The 23,897-nt window shown below is 45.4% G+C and overlaps 1 protein-coding gene and 31 non-coding genes across 32 annotated transcripts in view; 21 read left to right on the top strand and 11 right to left on the bottom strand.

Moving 5' to 3' along the window:
- LOC147837713 (uncharacterized) overlaps positions 1-23,897 on the bottom strand; it is a 977,861-nt gene that overhangs the window by 503,642 nt on the left and 450,322 nt on the right. The gene's annotated exons all lie outside the window — the stretch shown is intronic.
- Positions 481-553, bottom strand: trnaa-agc (transfer RNA alanine (anticodon AGC)). The gene has a single exon. It is a non-coding gene; the product is annotated as a tRNA-Ala (tRNA).
- trnai-aau (transfer RNA isoleucine (anticodon AAU)) lies at positions 809-882 on the top strand. Its single transcript has one exon. It is a non-coding gene; the product is annotated as a tRNA-Ile (tRNA).
- Positions 971-1,043, top strand: trnaf-gaa (transfer RNA phenylalanine (anticodon GAA)). The gene has a single exon. It is a non-coding gene; the product is annotated as a tRNA-Phe (tRNA).
- Positions 2,645-2,717, bottom strand: trnaa-agc (transfer RNA alanine (anticodon AGC)). Its single transcript has one exon. It is a non-coding gene; the product is annotated as a tRNA-Ala (tRNA).
- trnai-aau (transfer RNA isoleucine (anticodon AAU)) lies at positions 2,973-3,046 on the top strand. The gene has a single exon. It is a non-coding gene; the product is annotated as a tRNA-Ile (tRNA).
- trnaf-gaa (transfer RNA phenylalanine (anticodon GAA)) lies at positions 3,135-3,207 on the top strand. The gene has a single exon. It is a non-coding gene; the product is annotated as a tRNA-Phe (tRNA).
- Positions 5,137-5,210, top strand: trnai-aau (transfer RNA isoleucine (anticodon AAU)). Its single transcript has one exon. It is a non-coding gene; the product is annotated as a tRNA-Ile (tRNA).
- trnaf-gaa (transfer RNA phenylalanine (anticodon GAA)) lies at positions 5,299-5,371 on the top strand. Its single transcript has one exon. It is a non-coding gene; the product is annotated as a tRNA-Phe (tRNA).
- On the bottom strand, positions 6,973-7,045 carry trnaa-agc (transfer RNA alanine (anticodon AGC)). The gene has a single exon. It is a non-coding gene; the product is annotated as a tRNA-Ala (tRNA).
- On the top strand, positions 7,301-7,374 carry trnai-aau (transfer RNA isoleucine (anticodon AAU)). The gene has a single exon. It is a non-coding gene; the product is annotated as a tRNA-Ile (tRNA).
- Positions 7,463-7,535, top strand: trnaf-gaa (transfer RNA phenylalanine (anticodon GAA)). The gene has a single exon. It is a non-coding gene; the product is annotated as a tRNA-Phe (tRNA).
- On the bottom strand, positions 9,137-9,209 carry trnaa-agc (transfer RNA alanine (anticodon AGC)). The gene has a single exon. It is a non-coding gene; the product is annotated as a tRNA-Ala (tRNA).
- On the top strand, positions 9,464-9,537 carry trnai-aau (transfer RNA isoleucine (anticodon AAU)). The gene has a single exon. It is a non-coding gene; the product is annotated as a tRNA-Ile (tRNA).
- On the top strand, positions 9,626-9,698 carry trnaf-gaa (transfer RNA phenylalanine (anticodon GAA)). Its single transcript has one exon. It is a non-coding gene; the product is annotated as a tRNA-Phe (tRNA).
- Positions 11,300-11,372, bottom strand: trnaa-agc (transfer RNA alanine (anticodon AGC)). The gene has a single exon. It is a non-coding gene; the product is annotated as a tRNA-Ala (tRNA).
- Positions 11,628-11,701, top strand: trnai-aau (transfer RNA isoleucine (anticodon AAU)). Its single transcript has one exon. It is a non-coding gene; the product is annotated as a tRNA-Ile (tRNA).
- On the top strand, positions 11,790-11,862 carry trnaf-gaa (transfer RNA phenylalanine (anticodon GAA)). Its single transcript has one exon. It is a non-coding gene; the product is annotated as a tRNA-Phe (tRNA).
- Positions 13,464-13,536, bottom strand: trnaa-agc (transfer RNA alanine (anticodon AGC)). The gene has a single exon. It is a non-coding gene; the product is annotated as a tRNA-Ala (tRNA).
- On the top strand, positions 13,792-13,865 carry trnai-aau (transfer RNA isoleucine (anticodon AAU)). The gene has a single exon. It is a non-coding gene; the product is annotated as a tRNA-Ile (tRNA).
- On the top strand, positions 13,954-14,026 carry trnaf-gaa (transfer RNA phenylalanine (anticodon GAA)). Its single transcript has one exon. It is a non-coding gene; the product is annotated as a tRNA-Phe (tRNA).
- Positions 15,627-15,699, bottom strand: trnaa-agc (transfer RNA alanine (anticodon AGC)). The gene has a single exon. It is a non-coding gene; the product is annotated as a tRNA-Ala (tRNA).
- On the top strand, positions 15,955-16,028 carry trnai-aau (transfer RNA isoleucine (anticodon AAU)). Its single transcript has one exon. It is a non-coding gene; the product is annotated as a tRNA-Ile (tRNA).
- Positions 16,117-16,189, top strand: trnaf-gaa (transfer RNA phenylalanine (anticodon GAA)). Its single transcript has one exon. It is a non-coding gene; the product is annotated as a tRNA-Phe (tRNA).
- On the bottom strand, positions 17,790-17,862 carry trnaa-agc (transfer RNA alanine (anticodon AGC)). Its single transcript has one exon. It is a non-coding gene; the product is annotated as a tRNA-Ala (tRNA).
- On the top strand, positions 18,118-18,191 carry trnai-aau (transfer RNA isoleucine (anticodon AAU)). The gene has a single exon. It is a non-coding gene; the product is annotated as a tRNA-Ile (tRNA).
- Positions 18,280-18,352, top strand: trnaf-gaa (transfer RNA phenylalanine (anticodon GAA)). The gene has a single exon. It is a non-coding gene; the product is annotated as a tRNA-Phe (tRNA).
- trnaa-agc (transfer RNA alanine (anticodon AGC)) lies at positions 19,954-20,026 on the bottom strand. Its single transcript has one exon. It is a non-coding gene; the product is annotated as a tRNA-Ala (tRNA).
- On the top strand, positions 20,282-20,355 carry trnai-aau (transfer RNA isoleucine (anticodon AAU)). The gene has a single exon. It is a non-coding gene; the product is annotated as a tRNA-Ile (tRNA).
- On the top strand, positions 20,444-20,516 carry trnaf-gaa (transfer RNA phenylalanine (anticodon GAA)). Its single transcript has one exon. It is a non-coding gene; the product is annotated as a tRNA-Phe (tRNA).
- Positions 22,118-22,190, bottom strand: trnaa-agc (transfer RNA alanine (anticodon AGC)). Its single transcript has one exon. It is a non-coding gene; the product is annotated as a tRNA-Ala (tRNA).
- On the top strand, positions 22,608-22,680 carry trnaf-gaa (transfer RNA phenylalanine (anticodon GAA)). Its single transcript has one exon. It is a non-coding gene; the product is annotated as a tRNA-Phe (tRNA).

Below are 23,897 nucleotides of genomic sequence, written 5' to 3'. Positions count from 1 at the left end.
AGCATCTAAGTTTCCGGGAAATGCAGAGTTTTTTTTTTCTCTCATTCGCCGTGCGGTATCAAACATTGCATGAAAAAATACACGCTTAGAGCAGATCCTCGAATCAAATATCGCGTTTGTCGCGAGGGGCATGAATTAATTCCCTGATTGAAAGAGCCAAACTGCTGTTAAAGTCCAACATTTAATAATTTGGCAAATAATTCGACTACAGATGTCCATGTAGGTTAAACACCATCACTTTCTCATGTGTGTGTATTTTGACTGAAACTCGCGCGTGCCCAAATAGACACTCCCACACCATCCCACTTTAGTTCCTCCGACACTCCCCCCTAAACAGAGCTGGACACGCCCACTTTTCTGACTTTTTCCAAAGTAGAGGTGTGAAAACACCCTGCTGAAACGAGGGGGTTTCATGGCCCTTTAAGGTGCAACCAGGTATGCAATGAAAGCCAGTGTGAAAGGCATGAAAACAGATTCATGTGGAGAATGCGGGCATCGATCCCGCTACCTCTCGCATGCTAAGCGAGCGCTCTACCATTTGAGCTAATTCCCCTCGCTGGAAAAAAATTTGGCTATTTTTGACGTAATCAAAAAAGAAAAAAAAGACCACATCTGCTCTGCGGTGGCCCCTTTGCCCTGCTTGATATTTATTCGTCAAATTGCTTGGAATAGCATGCTTTTTTCAAAAGGTCCTACCCGGTCCTGCTCCAGGGAACGTGTGAGGAGTCCTGCATGCCGAATGACGAGTTATCCCTAAATCACTCCACATTGGCAGTGCCCTGGATTTCTATGTTAGTGTGCAGAAAGTGGCCGGTTAGCTCAGCTGGTTAGAGCGTGGTGCTAATAACGCCAAGGTCGCGGGTTCGATACCCGTACTGGCCAAACTTTTACCCTCCTGTGCCTCAGACGCATTCAAGAGCTCTGCTAGGTCTCACCGACATCCATGCTGCAGAGCAGTTGAGACAAGACAGCCGAAATAGCTCAGTTGGGAGAGCGTTAGACTGAAGATCTAAAGGTCCCTGGTTCAATCCCGGGTTTCGGCAAAGCAGCGTTGACGTTCAGTTTTTGGCATGAGGGTCAGGGAACCGAAAGTCACTCAAAAAGCCTAGCTGCTTCACACTTAAGTCCACCTGCTTCCACTTGACCAAAACGCCATCTTCCTCCCAGACGGTCACGTCGCTTCTGGTGATGATTCCAATGGCCTAATCGACAGCAATCTTCAATATGTTTAGCGCTTTGATGTCCCACTGCGGACACGCCATTGACTAAAAGAAAACTGTGACTTGATAGGGCTTCTGAAGGGTTGCAATGATAATCACTAGACAGGAACCGGCAAAGCTGACGTAAGAAGTTTCACTATAAAGTCTTAAAGGGTCACGAAACACCAAAACACATTTTTTGAGCTGTTGACAGTCGTATATGTGTCCCACACTGCTAAAAACACTATTAGGACACCTATATTTCACTAAAAAGTGTAAATTGGTTGTTTTTGCGTTATTTCAAGCAAATTCGTACTTCCTGTTTGAAACGAATTTTTGAAGCTGCGTCACGGTCATGACATAATAGCGTGTATTCCAGCGTGCAGACTGGACGTCTGTGCCAGAGTGAGTCTTATTACGTCTTACAGTGTGATGCATTAATGCATGAGTAAGGCTTGGGTCAAACCAATCAGCGCGCTCTATTGTGCAACTTCATTAATATTCATTAGCGTCACCGTGTTAACGCCACAGAGACGCCACGTTGTGTTGGCAAAACAAGCGTGAAGTGTTGTTTAATAGTTTGCTGCCATTAAGTTTCGTTTTCATTTTCTCTCTGTGAGAGCTCAGCTGGTTCACGTGTGGATTAACAGTGTACGCGACGCTCGACAACAATAACTTACGTGTCTAAGGAGGAACATTGTTTACCTGAGAGCTGTTCTCATCTGCAAACGCTGAAATCCGGATTCGCTTGTAACGTTAGTCTCCTCTTCATAAAGACGCGGCTCTAGTTGCTGGTGATTGTCCTGTCTCTACAGATTTGGTAAGTGAGCGACCAGTGCTCTTTGTTTATTCAGTTTGTTGGTATCGAATTAAGTTAACTATTGCACTGAGTGCAAACATAGCACGGCATTTTGTGACCGAAATAACACACGCGGCTTTCTGACGCTACCTGCCGAGAGCATCTAAGTTTCCGGGAAATGCAGAGTTTTTTTTTTCTCTCATTCGCCGTGCGGTATCAAACATTGCATGAAAAAATACACGCTTAGAGCAGATCCTCGAATCAAATATCGCGTTTGTCGCGAGGGGCATGAATTAATTCCCTGATTGAAAGAGCCAAACTGCTGTTAAAGTCCAACATTTAATAATTTGGCAAATAATTCGACTACAGATGTCCATGTAGGTTAAACACCATCACTTTCTCATGTGTGTGTATTTTGACTGAAACTCGCGCGTGCCCAAATAGACACTCCCACACCATCCCACTTTAGTTCCTCCGACACTCCCCCCTAAACAGAGCTGGACACGCCCACTTTTCTGACTTTTTCCAAAGTAGAGGTGTGAAAACACCCTGCTGAAACGAGGGGGTTTCATGGCCCTTTAAGGTGCAACCAGGTATGCAATGAAAGCCAGTGTGAAAGGCATGAAAACAGATGCGGAGATTCATGTGGAGAATGCGGGCATCGATCCCGCTACCTCTCGCATGCTAAGCGAGCGCTCTACCATTTGAGCTAATTCCCCTCGCTGGAAAAAAATTTGGCTATTTTTGACGTAATCAAAAAAGAAAAAAAAGACCACATCTGCTCTGCGGTGGCCCCTTTGCCCTGCTTGATATGTATTCGTCAAATTGCTTGGAATAGCATGCTTTTTTCAAAAGGTCCTACCCGGTCCTGCTCCAGGGAACGTGTGAGGAGTCCTGCATGCCGAATGACGAGTTATCCCTAAATCACTCCACATTGGCAGTGCCCTGGATTTCTATGTTAGTGTGCAGAAAGTGGCCGGTTAGCTCAGCTGGTTAGAGCGTGGTGCTAATAACGCCAAGGTCGCGGGTTCGATACCCGTACTGGCCAAACTTTTACCCTCCTGTGCCTCAGACGCATTCAAGAGCTCTGCTAGGTCTCACCGACATCCATGCTGCAGAGCAGTTGAGACAAGACAGCTGAAATAGCTCAGTTGGGAGAGCGTTAGACTGAAGATCTAAAGGTCCCTGGTTCAATCCCGGGTTTCGGCAAAGCAGCGTTGACGTTCAGTTTTTGGCATGAGGGTCAGGGAACCGAAAGTCACTCAAAAAGCCTAGCTGCTTCACACTTAAGTCCATCTGCTTCCACTTGACCAAAACGCCATCTTCCTCCCAGACGGTCACGTCGCTTCTGGTGATGATTCCAATGGCCTAATCGACAGCAATCTTCAATATGTTTAGCGCTTTGATGTCCCACTGCGGACACGCCATTGACTAAAAGAAAACTGTGACTTGATAGGGCTTCTGAAGGGTTGCAATGATAATCACTAGACAGGAACCGGCAAAGCTGACGTAAGAAGTTTCACTATAAAGTCTTAAAGGGTCACGAAACACCAAAACACATTTTTTGAGCTGTTGACAGTCGTATATGTGTCCCACACTGCTAAAAACACTATTAGGACACCTATATTTCACTAAAAAGTGTAAATTGGTTGTTTTTGCGTTATTTCAAGCAAATTCGTACTTCCTGTTTGAAACAAATTTTTGAAGCTGCGTCACGGTCATGACATAATAGCGTGTATTCCAGCGTGCAGACTGGACGTCTGTGCCAGAGTGAGTCTTATTACGTCTTACAGTGTGATGCATTAATGCATGAGTAAGGCTTGGGTCAAACCAATCAGCGCGCTCTATTGTGCAACTTCATTAATATTCATTAGCGTCACCGTGTTAACGCCACAGAGACGCCACGTTGTGTTGGCAAAACAAGCGTGAAGTGTTGTTTAATAGTTTGCTGCCATTAAGTTTCGTTTTCATTTTCTCTCTGTGAGAGCTCAGCTGGTTCACGTGTGGATTAACAGTGTACGCGACGCTCGACAACAATAACTTACGTGTCTAAGGAGGAACATTGTTTACCTGAGAGCTGTTCTCATCTGCAAACGCTGAAATCCGGATTCGCTTGTAACGTTAGTCTCCTCTTCATAAAGACGCGGCTCTAGTTGCTGGTGATTGTCCTGTCTCTACAGATTTGGTAAGTGAGCGACCAGTGCTCTTTGTTTATTCAGTTTGTTGGTATGGAATTAAGTTAACTATTGCACTGAGTGCAAACATAGCACGGCATTTTGTGACCGGAATAACACACGCGGCTTTCTGACGCTACCTGCCGAGAGCATCTAAGTTTCCGGGAAATGCAGAGTTTTTTTTTTCTCTCATTCGCCGTGCGGTATCAAACATTGCATGAAAAAATACACGCTTAGAGCAGATCCTCGAATCAAATATCGCGTTTGTCGCGAGGGGCATGAATTAATTCCCTGATTGAAAGAGCCAAACTGCTGTTAAAGTCCAACATTTAATAATTTGGCAAATAATTCGACTACAGATGTCCATGTAGGTTAAACACCATCACTTTCTCATGTGTGTGTATTTTGACTGAAACTCGCGCGTGCCCAAATAGACACTCCCACACCATCCCACTTTAGTTCCTCCGACACTCCCCCCTAAACAGAGCTGGACACGCCCACTTTTCTGACTTTTTCCAAAGTAGAGGTGTGAAAACACCCTGCTGAAACGAGGGGGTTTCATGGCCCTTTAAGGTGCAACCAGGTATGCAATGAAAGCCAGTGTGAAAGGCATGAAAACAGATGCAGAGATTCATGTGGAGAATGCGGGCATCGATCCCGCTACCTCTCGCATGCTAAGCAAGCGCTCTACCATTTGAGCTAATTCCCCTCGCTGGAAAAAAATTTGGCTATTTTTGACGTAATCAAAAAAGAAAAAAAAGACCACATCTGCTCTGCGGTGGCCCCTTTGCCCTGCTTGATTTGTATTCGTCAAATTGCTTGGAATAGCATGCTTTTTTCAAAAGGTCCTACCCGGTCCTGCTCCAGGGAACGTGTGAGGAGTCCTGCATGCCGAATGACGAGTTATCCCTAAATCACTCCACATTGGCAGTGCCCTGGATTTCTATGTTAGTGTGCAGAAAGTGGCCGGTTAGCTCAGCTGGTTAGAGCGTGGTGCTAATAACGCCAAGGTCACGGGTTCGATACCCGTACTGGCCAAACTTTTACCCTCCTGTGCCTCAGACGCATTCAAGAGCTCTGCTAGGTCTCACCGACATCCATGCTGCAGAGCAGTTGAGACAAGACAGCCGAAATAGCTCAGTTGGGAGAGCGTTAGACTGAAGATCTAAAGGTCCCTGGTTCAATCCCGGGTTTCGGCAAAGCAGCGTTGACGTTCAGTTTTTGGCATGAGGGTCAGGGAACCGAAAGTCACTCAAAAAGCCTAGCTGCTTCACACTTAAGTCCACCTGCTTCCACTTGACCAAAACGCCATCTTCCTCCCAGACGGTCACGTCGCTTCTGGTGATGATTCCAATGGCCTAATCGACAGCAATCTTCAATATGTTTAGCGCTTTGATGTCCCACTGCGGACACGCCATTGACTAAAAGAAAACTGTGACTTGATAGGGCTTCTGAAGGGTTGCAATGATAATCACTAGACAGGAACCGGCAAAGCTGACGTAAGAAGTTTCACTATAAAGTCTTAAAGGGTCACGAAACACCAAAACACATTTTTTGAGCTGTTGACAGTCGTATATGTGTCCCACACTGCTAAAAACACTATTAGGACACCTATATTTCACTAAAAAGTGTAAATTGGTTGTTTTTGCGTTATTTCAAGCAAATTCGTACTTCCTGTTTGAAACGAATTTTTGAAGCTGCGTCACGGTCATGACATAATAGCGTGTATTTCAGCGTGCAGACTGGACGTCTGTGCCAGAGTGAGTCTTATTACGTCTTACAGTGTGATGCATTAATGCATGAGTAAGGCTTGGGTCAAACCAATCAGCGCGCTCTATTGTGCAACTTCATTAATATTCATTAGCGTCACCGTGTTAACGCCACAGAGACGCCACGTTGTGTTGGCAAAACAAGCGTGAAGTGTTGTTTTATAGTTTGCTGCCATTAAGTTTCGTTTTCATTTTCTCTCTGTGAGAGCTCAGCTGGTTCACGTGTGGATTAACAGTATACGCGACGCTCGACAACAATAACTTACGTGTCTAAGGAGGAACATTGTTTACCTGAGAGCTGTTCTCATCTGCAAACGCTGAAATCCGGATTCGCTTGTAACGTTAGTCTCCTCTTCATAAAGACGCGGCTCTAGTTGCTGGTGATTGTCCTGTCTCTACAGATTTGGTAAGTGAGCGACCAGTGCTCTTTGTTTATTCAGTTTGTTGGTATCGAATTAAGTTAACTATTGCACTGAGTGCAAACATAGCACGGCATTTTGTGACCGAAATAACACACGCGGCTTTCTGACGCTACCTGCCGAGAGCATCTAAGTTTCCGGGAAATGCAGAGTTTTTTTTTTCTCTCATTCGCCGTGCGGTATCAAACATTGCATGAAAAAATACACGCTTAGAGCAGATCCTCGAATCAAATATCGCGTTTGTCGCGAGGGGCATGAATTAATTCCCTGATTGAAAGAGCCAAACTGCTGTTAAAGTCCAACATTTAATAATTTGGCAAATAATTCGACTACAGATGTCCATGTAGGTTAAACACCATCACTTTCTCATGTGTGTGTATTTTGACTGAAACTCGCGCGTGCCCAAATAGACACTCCCACACCATCCCACTTTAGTTCCTCCGACACTCTCCCCTAAACAGAGCTGGACACGCCCACTTTTCTGACTTTTTCCAAAGTAGAGGTGTGAAAACACCCTGCTGAAACGAGGGGGTTTCATGGCCCTTTAAGGTGCAACCAGGTATGCAATGAAAGCCAGTGTGAAAGGCATGAAAACAGATGCGGAGATTCATGTGGAGAATGCGGGCATCGATCCCGCTACCTCTCGCATGCTAAGCGAGCGCTCTACCATTTGAGCTAATTCCCCTCGCTGGAAAAAAATTTGGCTATTTTTGACGTAATCAAAAAAGAAAAAAAAGACCACATCTGCTCTGCGGTGGCCCCTTTGCCCTGCTTGATATTTATTCGTCAAATTGCTTGGAATAGCATGCTTTTTTCAAAAGGTCCTACCCGGTCCTGCTCCAGGGAACGTGTGAGGAGTCCTGCATGCCGAATGACGAGTTATCCCTAAATCACTCCACATTGGCAGTGCCCTGGATTTCTATGTTAGTGTGCAGAAAGTGGCCGGTTAGCTCAGCTGGTTAGAGCGTGGTGCTAATAACGCCAAGGTCGCGGGTTCGATACCCGTACTGGCCAAACTTTTACCCTCCTGTGCCTCAGACGCATTCAAGAGCTCTGCTAGGTCTCACCGACATCCATGCTGCAGAGCAGTTGAGACAAGACAGCCGAAATAGCTCAGTTGGGAGAGCGTTAGACTGAAGATCTAAAGGTCCCTGGTTCAATCCCGGGTTTCGGCAAAGCAGCGTTGACGTTCAGTTTTTGGCATGAGGGTCAGGGAACCGAAAGTCACTCAAAAAGCCTAGCTGCTTCACACTTAAGTCCACCTGCTTCCACTTGACCAAAACGCCATCTTCCTCCCAGACGGTCACGTCGCTTCTGGTGATGATTCCAATGGCCTAATCGACAGCAATCTTCAATATGTTTAGCGCTTTGATGTCCCACTGCGGACACGCCATTGACTAAAAGAAAACTGTGACTTGATAGGGCTTCTGAAGGGTTGCAATGATAATCACTAGACAGGAACCGGCAAAGCTGACGTAAGAAGTTTCACTATAAAGTCTTAAAGGGTCACGAAACACCAAAACACATTTTTTGAGCTGTTGACAGTCGTATATGTGTCCCACACTGCTAAAAACACTATTAGGACACCTATATTTCACTAAAAAGTGTAAATTGGTTGTTTTTGCGTTATTTCAAGCAAATTCGTACTTCCTGTTTGAAACGAATTTTTGAAGCTGCGTCACGGTCATGACATAATAGCGTGTATTCCAGCGTGCAGACTGGACGTCTGTGCCAGAGTGAGTCTTATTACGTCTTACAGTGTGATGCATTAATGCATGAGTAAGGCTTGGGTCAAACCAATCAGCGCGCTCTATTGTGCAACTTCATTAATATTCATTAGCGTCACCGTGTTAACGCCACAGAGACGCCACGTTGTGTTGGCAAAACAAGCGTGAAGTGTTGTTTTATAGTTTGCTGCCATTAAGTTTCGTTTTCATTTTCTCTCTGTGAGAGCTCAGCTGGTTCACGTGTGGATTAACAGTGTACGCGACGCTCGACAACAATAACTTACGTGTCTAAGGAGGAACATTGTTTACCTGAGAGCTGTTCTCATCTGCAAACGCTGAAATCCGGATTCGCTTGTAACGTTAGTCTCCTCTTCATAAAGACGCGGCTCTAGTTGCTGGTGATTGTCCTGTCTCTACAGATTTGGTAAGTGAGCGACCAGTGCTCTTTGTTTATTCAGTTTGTTGGTATCGAATTAAGTTAACTATTGCACTGAGTGCAAACATAGCACGGCATTTTGTGACCGAAATAACACACGCGGCTTTCTGACGCTACCTGCCGAGAGCATCTAAGTTTCCGGGAAATGCAGAGTTTTTTTTTTCTCTCATTCGCCGTGCGGTATCAAACATTGCATGAAAAAATACACGCTTAGAGCAGATCCTCGAATCAAATATCGCGTTTGTCGCGAGGGGCATGAATTAATTCCCTGATTGAAAGAGCCAAACTGCTGTTAAAGTCCAACATTTAATAATTTGGCAAATAATTCGACTACAGATGTCCATGTAGGTTAAACACCATCACTTTCTCATGTGTGTGTATTTTGACTGAAACTCGCGCGTGCCCAAATAGACACTCCCACACCATCCCACTTTAGTTCCTCCGACACTCCCCCCTAAACAGAGCTGGACACGCCCACTTTTCTGACTTTTTCCAAAGTAGAGGTGTGAAAACACCCTGCTGAAACGAGGGGGTTTCATGGCCCTTTAAGGTGCAACCAGGTATGCAATGAAAGCCAGTGTGAAAGGCATGAAAACAGATGCGGAGATTCATGTGGAGAATGCGGGCATCGATCCCGCTACCTCTCGCATGCTAAGCGAGCGCTCTACCATTTGAGCTAATTCCCCTCGCTGGAAAAAAATTTGGCTATTTTTGACGTAATCAAAAAAAAAAAAAAGACCACATCTGCTCTGCGGTGGCCCCTTTGCCCTGCTTGATATGTATTCGTCAAATTGCTTGGAATAGCATGCTTTTTTCAAAAGGTCCTACCCGGTCCTGCTCCAGGGAACGTGTGAGGAGTCCTGCATGCCGAATGACGAGTTATCCCTAAATCACTCCACATTGGCAGTGCCCTGGATTTCTATGTTAGTGTGCAGAAAGTGGCCGGTTAGCTCAGCTGGTTAGAGCGTGGTGCTAATAACGCCAAGGTCGCGGGTTCGATACCCGTACTGGCCAAACTTTTACCCTCCTGTGCCTCAGACGCATTCAAGAGCTCTGCTAGGTCTCACCGACATCCATGCTGCAGAGCAGTTGAGACAAGACAGCTGAAATAGCTCAGTTGGGAGAGCGTTAGACTGAAGATCTAAAGGTCCCTGGTTCAATCCCGGGTTTCGGCAAAGCAGCGTTGACGTTCAGTTTTTGGCATGAGGGTCAGGGAACCGAAAGTCACTCAAAAAGCCTAGCTGCTTCACACTTAAGTCCATCTGCTTCCACTTGACCAAAACGCCATCTTCCTCCCAGATGGTCACGTCGCTTCTGGTGATGATTCCAATGGCCTAATCGACAGCAATCTTCAATATGTTTAGCGCTTTGATGTCCCACTGCGGACACGCCATTGACTAAAAGAAAACTGTGACTTGATAGGGCTTCTGAAGGGTTGCAATGATAATCACTAGACAGGAACCGGCAAAGCTGACGTAAGAAGTTTCACTATAAAGTCTTAAAGGGTCACGAAACACCAAAACACATTTTTTGAGCTGTTGACAGTCGTATATGTGTCCCACACTGCTAAAAACACTATTAGGACACCTATATTTCACTAAAAAGTGTAAATTGGTTGTTTTTGCGTTATTTCAAGCAAATTCGTACTTCCTGTTTGAAACAATATTTTGAAGCTGCGTCACGGTCATGACATAATAGCGTGTATTCCAGCGTGCAGACTGGACGTCTGTGCCAGAGTGAGTCTTATTACGTCTTACAGTGTGATGCATTAATGCATGAGTAAGGCTTGGGTCAAACCAATCAGCGCGCTCTATTGTGCAACTTCATTAATATTCATTAGCGTCACCGTGTTAACGCCACAGAGACGCCACGTTGTGTTGGCAAAACAAGCGTGAAGTGTTGTTTTATAGTTTGCTGCCATTAAGTTTCGTTTTCATTTTCTCTCTGTGAGAGCTCAGCTGGTTCACGTGTGGATTAACAGTGTACGCGACGCTCGACAACAATAACTTACGTGTCTAAGGAGGAACATTGTTTACCTGAGAGCTGTTCTCATCTGCAAACGCTGAAATCCGGATTCGCTTGTAACGTTAGTCTCCTCTTCATAAAGACGCGGCTCTAGTTGCTGGTGATTGTCCTGTCTCTACAGATTTGGTAAGTGAGCGACCAGTGCTCTTTGTTTATTCAGTTTGTTGGTATCGAATTAAGTTAACTATTGCACTGAGTGCAAACATAGCACGGCATTTTGTGACCGGAATAACACACGCGGCTTTCTGACGCTACCTGCCGAGAGCATCTAAGTTTCCGGGAAATGCAGAGTTTTTTTTTTCTCTCATTCGCCGTGCGGTATCAAACATTGCATGAAAAAATACACGCTTAGAGCAGATCCTCGAATCAAATATCGCGTTTGTCGCGAGGGGCATGAATTAATTCCCTGATTGAAAGAGCCAAACTGCTGTTAAAGTCCAACATTTAATAATTTGGCAAATAATTCGACTACAGATGTCCATGTAGGTTAAACACCATCACTTTCTCATGTGTGTGTATTTTGACTGAAACTCGCGCGTGCCCAAATAGACACTCCCACACCATCCCACTTTAGTTCCTCCGACACTCCCCCCTAAACAGAGCTGGACACGCCCACTTTTCTGACTTTTTCCAAAGTAGAGGTGTGAAAACACCCTGCTGAAACGAGGGGGTTTCATGGCCCTTTAAGGTGCAACCAGGTATGCAATGAAAGCCAGTGTGAAAGGCATGAAAACAGATGCGGAGATTCATGTGGAGAATGCGGGCATCGATCCCGCTACCTCTCGCATGCTAAGCGAGCGCTCTACCATTTGAGCTAATTCCCCTCGCTGGAAAAAAATTTGGCTATTTTTGACGTAATCAAAAAAGAAAAAAAAGACCACATCTGCTCTGCGGTGGCCCCTTTGCCCTGCTTGATATGTATTCGTCAAATTGCTTGGAATAGCATGCTTTTTTCAAAAGGTCCTACCCGGTCCTGCTCCAGGGAACGTGTGAGGAGTCCTGCATGCCGAATGACGAGTTATCCCTAAATCACTCCACATTGGCAGTGCCCTGGATTTCTATGTTAGTGTGCAGAAAGTGGCCAGTTAGCTCAGCTGGTTAGAGCGTGGTGCTAATAACGCCAAGGTCGCGGGTTCGATACCCGTACTGGCCAAACTTTTACCCTCCTGTGCCTCAGACGCATTCAAGAGCTCTGCTAGGTCTCACCAAAATCCATGCTGCAGAGCAGTTGAGACAAGACAGCCGAAATAGCTCAGTTGGGAGAGCGTTAGACTGAAGATCTAAAGGTCCGTGGTTCAATCCCGGGTTTCGGCAAAGCAGCGTTGACGTTCAGTTTTTGGCATGAGGGTCAGGGAACCGAAAGTCACTCAAAAAGCCTAGCTGCTTCACACTTAAGTCCACCTGCTTCCACTTGACCAAAACGCCATCTTCCTCCCAGACGGTCACGTCGCTTCTGGTGATGATTCCAATGGCCTAATCGACAGCAATCTTCAATATGTTTAGCGCTTTGATGTCCCACTGCGGACACGCCATTGACTAAAAGAAAACTGTGACTTGATAGGGCTTCTGAAGGGTTGCAATGATAATCACTAGACAGGAACCGGCAAAGCTGACGTGAGAAGTTTCACTATAAAGTCTTAAAGGGTCACGAAACACCAAAACACATTTTTTGAGCTGTTGACAGTCGTATATGTGTCCCACACTGCTAAAAACACTATTAGGACACCTATATTTCACTAAAAAGTGTAAATTGGTTGTTATTGCGTTATTTCAAGCAAATTCGTACTTCCTGTTTGAAACGAATTTTTGAAGCTGCGTCACGGTCATGACATAATAGCGTGTATTCCAGCGTGCAGACTGGACGTCTGTGCCAGAGTGAATCTTATTACGTCTTACAGTGTGATGCATTAATGCATGAGTAAGGCTTGGGTCAAACCAATCAGCGCGCTCTATTGTGCAACTTCATTAATATTCATTAGCGTCACCGTGTTAACGCCACAGAGACGCCACGTTGTGTTGGCAAAACAAGCGTGAAGTTTTGTTTAATAGTTTGCTGCCATTAAGTTTCGTTTTCATTTTCTCTCTGTGAGAGCTCAGCTGGTTCACGTGTGGATTAACAGTGTACGCGACGCTCGACAACAATAACTTACGTGTCTAAGGAGGAACATTGTTTACCTGAGAGCTGTTCTCATCTGCAAACGCTGAAATCCGGATTCGCTTGTAACGTTAGTCTCCTCTTCATAAAGACGCGGCTCTAGTTGCTGGTGATTGTCCTGTCTCTACAGATTTGGTAAGTGAGCGACCAGTGCTCTTTGTTTATTCAGTTTGTTGGTATCGAATTAAGTTAACTATTGCACTGAGTGCAAACATAGCACGGCATTTTGTGACCGGAATAACACACGCGGCTTTCTGACGCTACCTGCCGAGAGCATCTAAGTTTCCGGGAAATGCAGAGTTTTTTTTTTCTCTCATTCGCCGTGCGGTATCAAACATTGCATGAAAAAATACACGCTTAGAGCAGATCCTCGAATCAAATATCGCGTTTGTCGCGAGGGGCATGAATTAATTCCCTGATTGAAAGAGCCAAACTGCTGTTAAAGTCCAACATTTAATAATTTGGCAAATAATTCGACTACAGATGTCCATGTAGGTTAAACACCATCACTTTCTCATGTGTGTGTATTTTGACTGAAACTCGCGCGTGCCCAAATAGACACTCCCACACCATCCCACTTTAGTTCCTCCGACACTCCCCCCTAAACAGAGCTGGACACGCCCACTTTTCTGACTTTTTCCAAAGTAGAGGTGTGAAAACACCCTGCTGAAACGAGGGGGTTTCATGGCCCTTTAAGGTGCAACCAGGTATGCAATGAAAGCCAGTGTGAAAGGCATGAAAACAGATGCGGAGATTCATGTGGAGAATGCGGGCATCGATCCCGCTACCTCTCGCATGCTAAGCGAGCGCTCTACCATTTGAGCTAATTCCCCTCGCTGGAAAAAAATTTGGCTATTTTTGACGTAATCAAAAAAGAAAAAAAAGACCACATCTGCTCTGCGGTGGCCCCTTTGCCCTGCTTGATATGTATTCGTCAAATTGCTTGGAATAGCATGCTTTTTTCAAAAGGTCCTACCCGGTCCTGCTCCAGGGAACGTGTGAGGAGTCCTGCATGCCGAATGACGAGTTATCCCTAAATCACTCCACATTGGCAGTGCCCTGGATTTCTATGTTAGTGTGCAGAAAGTGGCCGGTTAGCTCAGCTGGTTAGAGCGTGGTGCTAATAACGCCAAGGTCGAGGGTTCGATACCCGTACTGGCCAAACTTTTACCCTCCTGTGCCTCAGACGCATTCAAGAGCTCTGCTAGGTCTCACCGACATCCATGCTGCAGAGCAGTTGAGACAAGACAGCCGAAATAGCTCAGTTGGGAGAGCGTTGGACTGAAGATCTAAAGGTCTCTGGTTCAATCCCGGGTTTCGGCAAAGCAGCGTTGACGTTCAGTTTTTGGCATGAGGGTCAGGGAACCGAAAGTCACTCAAAAAGCCTAGCTGCTTCACACTTAAGTCCACCTGCTTCCACTTGACCAAAACGCCATCTTCCTCCCAGACGGTCACGTTGCTTCTGGTGATGATTCCAATGGCCTAATCGACAGCAATCTTCAATATGTTTAGCGCTTTGATGTCCCACTGCGGACACGCCATTGACTAAAAGAAAACTGTGACTTGATAGGGCTTCTGAAGGGTTGCAATGATAATCACTAGACAGGAACCGGCAAAGCTGACGTAAGAAGTTTCACTATAAAGTCTTAAAGGGTCACGAAACACCAAAACACATTTTTTGAGCTGTTGACAGTCGTATATGTGTCCCACACTGCTAAAAACACTATTAGGACACCTTTATTTCACTAAAAAGTGTAAATTGGTTGTTATTGCGTTATTTCAAGCAAATTCGTACTTCCTGTTTGAAACGAATTTTTGAAGCTGCGTCACGGTCATGACATAATAGCGTGTATTCCAGCGTGCAGACTGGACGTCTGTGCCAGAGTGAGTCTTATTACGTCTTACAGTGTGATGCATTAATGCATGAGTAAGGCTTGGGTCAAACCAATCAGCGCGCTCTATTGTGCAACTTCATTAATATTCATTAGCGTCACCGTGTTAACGCCACAGAGACGCCACGTTGTGTTGGCAAAACAAGCGTGAAGTGTTGTTTAATAGTTTGCTGCCATTAAGTTTCGTTTTCATTTTCTCTCTGTGAGAGCTCAGCTGGTTCACGTGTGGATTAACAGTGTACGCGACGCTCGACAACAATAACTTACGTGTCTAAGGAGGAACATTGTTTACCTGAGAGCTGTTCTCATCTGCAAACGCTGAAATCCGGATTCGCTTGTAACGTTAGTCTCCTCTTCATAAAGACGCGGCTCTAGTTGCTGGTGATTGTCCTGTCTCTACAGATTTGGTAAGTGAGCGACCAGTGCTCTTTGTTTATTCAGTTTGTTGGTATCGAATTAAGTTAACTATTGCACTGAGTGCAAACATAGCACGGCATTTTGTGACCGAAATAACACACGCGGCTTTCTGACGCTACCTGCCGAGAGCATCTAAGTTTCCGGGAAATGCAGAGTTTTTTTTTCTCTCATTCGCCGTGCGGTATCAAACATTGCATGAAAAAATACACGCTTAGAGCAGATCCTCGAATCAAATATCGCGTTTGTCGCGAGGGGCATGAATTAATTCCCTGATTGAAAGAGCCAAACTGCTGTTAAAGTCCAACATTTAATAATTTGGCAAATAATTCGACTACAGATGTCCATGTAGGTTAAACACCATCACTTTCTCATGTGTGTGTATTTTGACTGAAACTCGCGCGTGCCCAAATAGACACTCCCACACCATCCCACTTTAGTTCCTCCGACACTCCCCCCTAAACAGAGCTGGACACGCCCACTTTTCTGACTTTTTCCAAAGTAGAGGTGTGAAAACACCCTGCTGAAACGAGGGGGTTTCATGGCCCTTTAAGGTGCAACCAGGTATGCAATGAAAGCCAGTGTGAAAGGCATGAAAACAGATGCGGAGATTCATGTGGAGAATGCGGGCATCGATCCCGCTACCTCTCGCATGCTAAGCGAGCGCTCTACCATTTGAGCTAATTCCCCTCGCTGGAAAAAAATTTGGCTATTTTTGACGTAATCAAAAAAGAAAAAAAAGACCACATCTGCTCTGCGGTGGCCCCTTTGCCCTGCTTGATATGTATTCGTCAAATTGCTTGGAATAGCATGCTTTTTTCAAAAGGTCCTACCCGGTCCTGCTCCAGGGAACGTGTGAGGAGTCCTGCATGCCGAATGACGAGTTATCCCTAAATCACTCCACATTGGCACTGCCCTGGATTTCTATGTTAGTGTGCAGAAAGTGGCCGGTTAGCTCAGCTGGTTAGAGCGTGGTGCTAATAACGCCAAGGTCGCGGGTTCGATACCCGTACTGGCCAAACTTTTACCCTCCTGTGCCTCAGACGCATTCAAGAGCTCTGCTAGGTCTCACCGACATCCATGCTGCAGAGCAGTTGAGACAAGACAGCCGAAATAGCTCAGTTGGGAGAGCGTTAGACTGAAGATCTAAAGGTCCCTGGTTCAATCCCGGGTTTCGGCAAAGCAGCGTTGACGTTCAGTTTTTGGCATGAGGGTCAGGGAACCGAAAGTCACTCAAAAAGCCTAGCTGCTTCACACTTAAGTCCATCTGCTTCCACTTGACCAAAACGCCATCTTCCTCCCAGACGGTCACGTCGCTTCTGGTGATGATTCCAATGGCCTAATCGACAGCAATCTTCAATATGTTTAGCGCTTTGATGTCCCACTGCGGACACGCCATTGACTAAAAGAAAACTGTGACTTGATAGGGCTTCTGAAGGGTTGCAATGATAATCACTAGACAGGAACCGGCAAAGCTGACGTAAGAAGTTTCACTATAAAGTCTTAAAGGGTCACGAAACACCAAAACACATTTTTTGAGCTGTTGACAGTCGTATATGTGTCCCACACTGCTAAAAACACTATTAGGACACCTATATTTCACTAAAAAGTGTAAATTGGTTGTTTTTGCGTTATTTCAAGCAAATTCGTACTTCCTGTTTGAAACGAATTTTTGAAGCTGCGTCACGGTCATGACATAATAGCGTGTATTTCAGCGTGCAGACTGGACGTCTGTGCCAGAGTGAGTCTTATTACGTCTTACAGTGTGATGCATTAATGCATGAGTAAGGCTTGGGTCAAACCAATCAGCGCGCTCTATTGTGCAACTTCATTAATATTCATTAGCGTCACCGTGTTAACGCCACAGAGACGCCACGTTGTGTTGGCAAAACAAGCGTGAAGTGTTGTTTTATAGTTTGCTGCCATTAAGTTTCGTTTTCATTTTCTCTCTGTGAGAGCTCAGCTGGTTCACGTGTGGATTAACAGTGTACGCGACGCTCGACAACAATAACTTACGTGTCTAAGGAGGAACATTGTTTACCTGAGAGCTGTTCTCATCTGCAAACGCTGAAATCCGGATTCGCTTGTAACGTTAGTCTCCTCTTCATAAAGACGCGGCTCTAGTTGCTGGTGATTGTCCTGTCTCTACAGATTTGGTAAGTGAGCGACCAGTGCTCTTTGTTTATTCAGTTTGTTGGTATCGAATTAAGTTAACTATTGCACTGAGTGCAAACATAGCACGGCATTTTGTGACCGAAATAACACACGCGGCTTTCTGACGCTACCTGCCGAGAGCATCTAAGTTTCCGGGAAATGCAGAGTTTTTTTTTCTCTCATTCGCCGTGCGGTATCAAACATTGCATGAAAAAATACACGCTTAGAGCAGATCCTCGAATCAAATATCGCGTTTGTCGCGAGGGGCATGAATTAATTCCCTGATTGAAAGAGCCAAACTGCTGTTAAAGTCCAACATTTAATAATTTGGCAAATAATTCGACTACAGATGTCCATGTAGGTTAAACACCATCACTTTCTCATGTGTGTGTATTTTGACTGAAACTCGCGCGTGCCCAAATAGACACTCCCACACCATCCCACTTTAGTTCCTCCGACACTCCCCCCTAAACAGAGCTGGACACGCCCACTTTTCTGACTTTTTCCAAAGTAGAGGTGTGAAAACACCCTGCTGAAACGAGGGGGTTTCATGGCCCTTTAAGGTGCAACCAGGTATGCAATGAAAGCCAGTGTGAAAGGCATGAAAACAGATGCGGAGATTCATGTGGAGAATGCGGGCATCGATCCCGCTACCTCTCGCATGCTAAGCGAGCGCTCTACCATTTGAGCTAATTCCCCTCGCTGGAAAAAAATTTGGCTATTTTTGACGTAATCAAAAAAGAAAAAAAAGACCACATCTGCTCTGCGGTGGCCCCTTTGCCCTGCTTGATATGTATTCGTCAAATTGCTTGGAATAGCATGCTTTTTTCAAAAGGTCCTACCCGGTCCTGCTCCAGGGAACGTGTGAGGAGTCCTGCATGCCGAATGACGAGTTATCCCTAAATCACTCCACATTGGCACTGCCCTGGATTTCTATGTTAGTGTGCAGAAAGTGGCCGGTTAGCTCAGCTGGTTAGAGCGTGGTGCTAATAACGCCAAGGTCGCGGGTTCGATACCCGTACTGGCCAAACTTTTACCCTCCTGTGCCTCAGACGCATTCAAGAGCTCTGCTAGGTCTCACCGACATCCATGCTGCAGAGCAGTTGAGACAAGACAGCCGAAATAGCTCAGTTGGGAGAGCGTTAGACTGAAGATCTAAAGGTCCCTGGTTCAATCCCGGGTTTCGGCAAAGCAGCGTTGACGTTCAGTTTTTGGCATGAGGGTCAGGGAACCGAAAGTCACTCAAAAAGCCTAGCTGCTTCACACTTAAGTCCATCTGCTTCCACTTGACCAAAACGCCATCTTCCTCCCAGACGGTCACGTCGCTTCTGGTGATGATTCCAATGGCCTAATCGACAGCAATCTTCAATATGTTTAGCGCTTTGATGTCCCACTGCGGACACGCCATTGACTAAAAGAAAACTGTGACTTGATAGGGCTTCTGAAGGGTTGCAATGATAATCACTAGACAGGAACCGGCAAAGCTGACGTAAGAAGTTTCACTATAAAGTCTTAAAGGGTCACGAAACACCAAAACACATTTTTTGAGCTGTTGACAGTCGTATATGTGTCCCACACTGCTAAAAACACTATTAGGACACCTATATTTCACTAAAAAGTGTAAATTGGTTGTTTTTGCGTTATTTCAAGCAAATTCGTACTTCCTGTTTGAAACGAATTTTTGAAGCTGCGTCACGGTCATGACATAATAGCGTGTATTTCAGCGTGCAGACTGGACGTCTGTGCCAGAGTGAGTCTTATTACGTCTTACAGTGTGATGCATTAATGCATGAGTAAGGCTTGGGTCAAACCAATCAGCGCGCTCTATTGTGCAACTTCATTAATATTCATTAGCGTCACCGTGTTAACGCCACAGAGACGCCACGTTGTGTTGGCAAAACAAGCGTGAAGTGTTGTTTTATAGTTTGCTGCCATTAAGTTTCGTTTTCATTTTCTCTCTGTGAGAGCTCAGCTGGTTCACGTGTGGATTAACAGTGTACGCGACGCTCGACAACAATAACTTACGTGTCTAAGGAGGAACATTGTTTACCTGAGAGCTGTTCTCATCTGCAAACGCTGAAATCCGGATTCGCTTGTAACGTTAGTCTCCTCTTCATAAAGACGCGGCTCTAGTTGCTGGTGATTGTCCTGTCTCTACAGATTTGGTAAGTGAGCGACCAGTGCTCTTTGTTTATTCAGTTTGTTGGTATCGAATTAAGTTAACTATTGCACTGAGTGCAAACATAGCACGGCATTTTGTGACCGAAATAACACACGCGGCTTTCTGACGCTACCTGCCGAGAGCATCTAAGTTTCCGGGAAATGCAGAGTTTTTTTTTTCTCTCATTCGCCGTGCGGTATCAAACATTGCATGAAAAAATACACGCTTAGAGCAGATCCTCGAATCAAATATCGCGTTTGTCGCGAGGGGCATGAATTAATTCCCTGATTGAAAGAGCCAAACTGCTGTTAAAGTCCAACATTTAATAATTTGGCAAATAATTCGACTACAGATGTCCATGTAGGTTAAACACCATCACTTTCTCATGTGTGTGTATTTTGACTGAAACTCGCGCGTGCCCAAATAGACACTCCCACACCATCCCACTTTAGTTCCTCCGACACTCCCCCCTAAACAGAGCTGGACACGCCCACTTTTCTGACTTTTTCCAAAGTAGAGGTGTGAAAACACCCTGCTGAAACGAGGGGGTTTCATGGCCCTTTAAGGTGCAACCAGGTATGCAATGAAAGCCAGTGTGAAAGGCATGAAAACAGATGCGGAGATTCATGTGGAGAATGCGGGCATCGATCCCGCTACCTCTCGCATGCTAAGCGAGCGCTCTACCATTTGAGCTAATTCCCCTCGCTGGAAAAAAATTTGGCTATTTTTGACGTAATCAAAAAAGAAAAAAAAGACCACATCTGCTCTGCGGTGGCCCCTTTGCCCTGCTTGATATGTATTCGTCAAATTGCTTGGAATAGCATGCTTTTTTCAAAAGGTCCTACCCGGTCCTGCTCCAGGGAACGTGTGAGGAGTCCTGCATGCCGAATGACGAGTTATCCCTAAATCACTCCACATTGGCAGTGCCCTGGATTTCTATGTTAGTGTGCAGAAAGTGGCCGGTTAGCTCAGCTGGTTAGAGCGTGGTGCTAATAACGCCAAGGTTGCGGGTTCGATACCCGTACTGGCCAAACTTTTACCCTCCTGTGCCTCAGACGCATTCAAGAGCTCTGCTAGGTCTCACCAAAATCCATGCTGCAGAGCAGTTGAGACAAGACAGCCGAAATAGCTCAGTTGGGAGAGCGTTAGACTGAAGATCTAAAGGTCCGTGGTTCAATCCCGGGTTTCGGCAAAGCAGCGTTGACGTTCAGTTTTTGGCATGAGGGTCAGGGAACCGAAAGTCACTCAAAAAGCCTAGCTGCTTCACACTTAAGTCCACCTGCTTCCACTTGACCAAAACGCCATCTTCCTCCCAGACGGTCACGTCGCTTCTGGTGATGATTCCAATGGCCTAATCGACAGCAATCTTCAATATGTTTAGCGCTTTGATGTCCCACTGCGGACACGCCATTGACTAAAAGAAAACTGTGACTTGATAGGGCTTCTGAAGGGTTGCAATGATAATCACTAGACAGGAACCGGCAAAGCTGACGTGAGAAGTTTCACTATAAAGTCTTAAAGGGTCACGAAACACCAAAACACATTTTTTGAGCTGTTGACAGTCGTATATGTGTCCCACACTGCTAAAAACACTATTAGGACACCTATATTTCACTAAAAAGTGTAAATTGGTTGTTATTGCGTTATTTCAAGCAAATTCGTACTTCCTGTTTGAAACGAATTTTTGAAGCTGCGTCACGGTCATGACATAATAGCGTGTATTCCAGCGTGCAGACTGGACGTCTGTGCCAGAGTGAATCTTATTACGTCTTACAGTGTGATGCATTAATGCATGAGTAAGGCTTGGGTCAAACCAATCAGCGCGCTCTATTGTGCAACTTCATTAATATTCATTAGCGTCACCGTGTTAACGCCACAGAGACGCCACGTTGTGTTGGCAAAACAAGCGTGAAGTTTTGTTTAATAGTTTGCTGCCATTAAGTTTCGTTTTCATTTTCTCTCTGTGAGAGCTCAGCTGGTTCACGTGTGGATTAACAGTGTACGCGACGCTCGACAACAATAACTTACGTGTCTAAGGAGGAACATTGTTTACCTGAGAGCTGTTCTCATCTGCAAACGCTGAAATCCGGATTCGCTTGTAACGTTAGTCTCCTCTTCATAAAGACGCGGCTCTAGTTGCTGGTGATTGTCCTGTCTCTACAGATTTGGTAAGTGAGCGACCAGTGCTCTTTGTTTATTCAGTTTGTTGGTATCGAATTAAGTTAACTATTGCACTGAGTGCAAACATAGCACGGCATTTTGTGACCGGAATAACACACGCGGCTTTCTGACGCTACCTGCCGAGAGCATCTAAGTTTCCGGGAAATGCAGAGTTTTTTTTTTCTCTCATTCGCCGTGCGGTATCAAACATTGCATGAAAAAATACACGCTTAGAGCAGATCCTCGAATCAAATATCGCGTTTGTCGCGAGGGGCATGAATTAATTCCCTGATTGAAAGAGCCAAACTGCTGTTAAAGTCCAACATTTAATAATTTGGCAAATAATTCGACTACAGATGTCCATGTAGGTTAAACACCATCACTTTCTCATGTGTGTGTATTTTGACTGAAACTCGCGCGTGCCCAAATAGACACTCCCACACCATCCCACTTTAGTTCCTCCGACACTCCCCCCTAAACAGAGCTGGACACGCCCACTTTTCTGACTTTTTCCAAAGTAGAGGTGTGAAAACACCCTGCTGAAACGAGGGGGTTTCATGGCCCTTTAAGGTGCAACCAGGTATGCAATGAAAGCCAGTGTGAAAGGCATGAAAACAGATGCGGAGATTCATGTGGAGAATGCGGGCATCGATCCCGCTACCTCTCGCATGCTAAGCGAGCGCTCTACCATTTGAGCTAATTCCCCTCGCTGGAAAAAAATTTGGCTATTTTTGACGTAATCAAAAAAGAAAAAAAAGACCACATCTGCTCTGCGGTGGCCCCTTTGCCCTGCTTGATATGTATTCGTCAAATTGCTTGGAATAGCATGCTTTTTTCAAAAGGTCCTACCCGGTCCTGCTCCAGGGAACGTGTGAGGAGTCCTGCATGCCGAATGACGAGTTATCCCTAAATCACTCCACATTGGCAGTGCCCTGGATTTCTATGTTAGTGTGCAGAAAGTGGCCGGTTAGCTCAGCTGGTTAGAGCGTGGTGCTAATAACGCCAAGGTCGAGTGTTCGATACCCGTACTGGCCAAACTTTTACCCTCCTGTGCCTCAGACGCATTCAAGAGCTCTGCTAGGTCTCACCGACATCCATGCTGCAGAGCAGTTGAGACAAGACAGCCGAAATAGCTCAGTTGGGAGAGCGTTGGACTGAAGATCTAAAGGTCTCTGGTTCAATCCCGGGTTTCGGCAAAGCAGCGTTGACGTTCAGTTTTTGGCATGAGGGTCAGGGAACCGAAAGTCACTCAAAAAGCCTAGCTGCTTCACACTTAAGTCCACCTGCTTCCACTTGACCAAAACGCCATCTTCCTCCCAGACGGTCACGTCGCTTCTGGTGATGATTCCAATGGCCTAATCGACAGCAATCTTCAATATGTTTAGCGCTTTGATGTCCCACTGCGGACACGCCATTGACTAAAAGAAAACTGTGACTTGATAGGGCTTCTGAAGGGTTGCAATGATAATCACTAGACAGGAACCGGCAAAGCTGACGTAAGAAGTTTCACTATAAAGTCTTAAAGGGTCACGAAACACCAAAACACATTTTTTGAGCTGTTGACAGTCGTATATGTGTCCCACACTGCTAAAAACACTATTAGGACACCTTTATTTCACTAAAAAGTGTAAATTGGTTGTTATTGCGTTATTTCAAGCAAATTCGTACTTCCTGTTTGAAACGAATTTTTGAAGCTGCGTCACGGTCATGACATAATAGCGTGTATTCCAGCGTGCAGACTGGACGTCTGTGCCAGAGTGAGTCTTATTACGTCTTACAGTGTGATGCATTAATGCATGAGTAAGGCTTGGGTCAAACCAATCAGCGCGCTCTATTGTGCAACTTCATTAATATTCATTAGCGTCACCGTGTTAACGCCACAGAGACGCCACGTTGTGTTGGCAAAACAAGCGTGAAGTGTTGTTTAATAGTTTGCTGCCATTAAGTTTCGTTTTCATTTTCTCTCTGTGAGAGCTCAGCTGGTTCACGTGTGGATTAACAGTGTACGCGACGCTCGACAACAATAACTTACGTGTCTAAGGAGGAACATTGTTTACCTGAGAGCTGTTCTCATCTGCAAACGCTGAAATCCGGATTCGCTTGTAACGTTAGTCTCCTCTTCATAAAGACGCGGCTCTAGTTGCTGGTGATTGTCCTGTCTCTACAGATTTGGTAAGTGAGCGACCAGTGCTCTTTGTTTATTCAGTTTGTTGGTATCGAATTAAGTTAACTATTGCACTGAGTGCAAACATAGCACGGCATTTTGTGACCGAAATAACACACGCGGCTTTCTGACGCTACCTGCCGAGAGCATCTAAGTTTCCGGGAAATGCAGAGTTTTTTTTTCTCTCATTCGCCGTGCGGTATCAAACATTGCATGAAAAAATACACGCTTAGAGCAGATCCTCGAATC

This window comes from Danio rerio, chromosome 25 (assembly GCF_052040795.2).
Source record: "Danio rerio strain M-AB ecotype USA chromosome 25, GRCz13ab, whole genome shotgun sequence".
Classification (NCBI taxonomy): domain Eukaryota; kingdom Metazoa; phylum Chordata; class Actinopteri; order Cypriniformes; family Danionidae; genus Danio; species Danio rerio.
The sequence above is the reverse complement of the archived record's forward strand: the minus strand, read 5'-3'. Positions and strand labels throughout refer to the sequence as shown.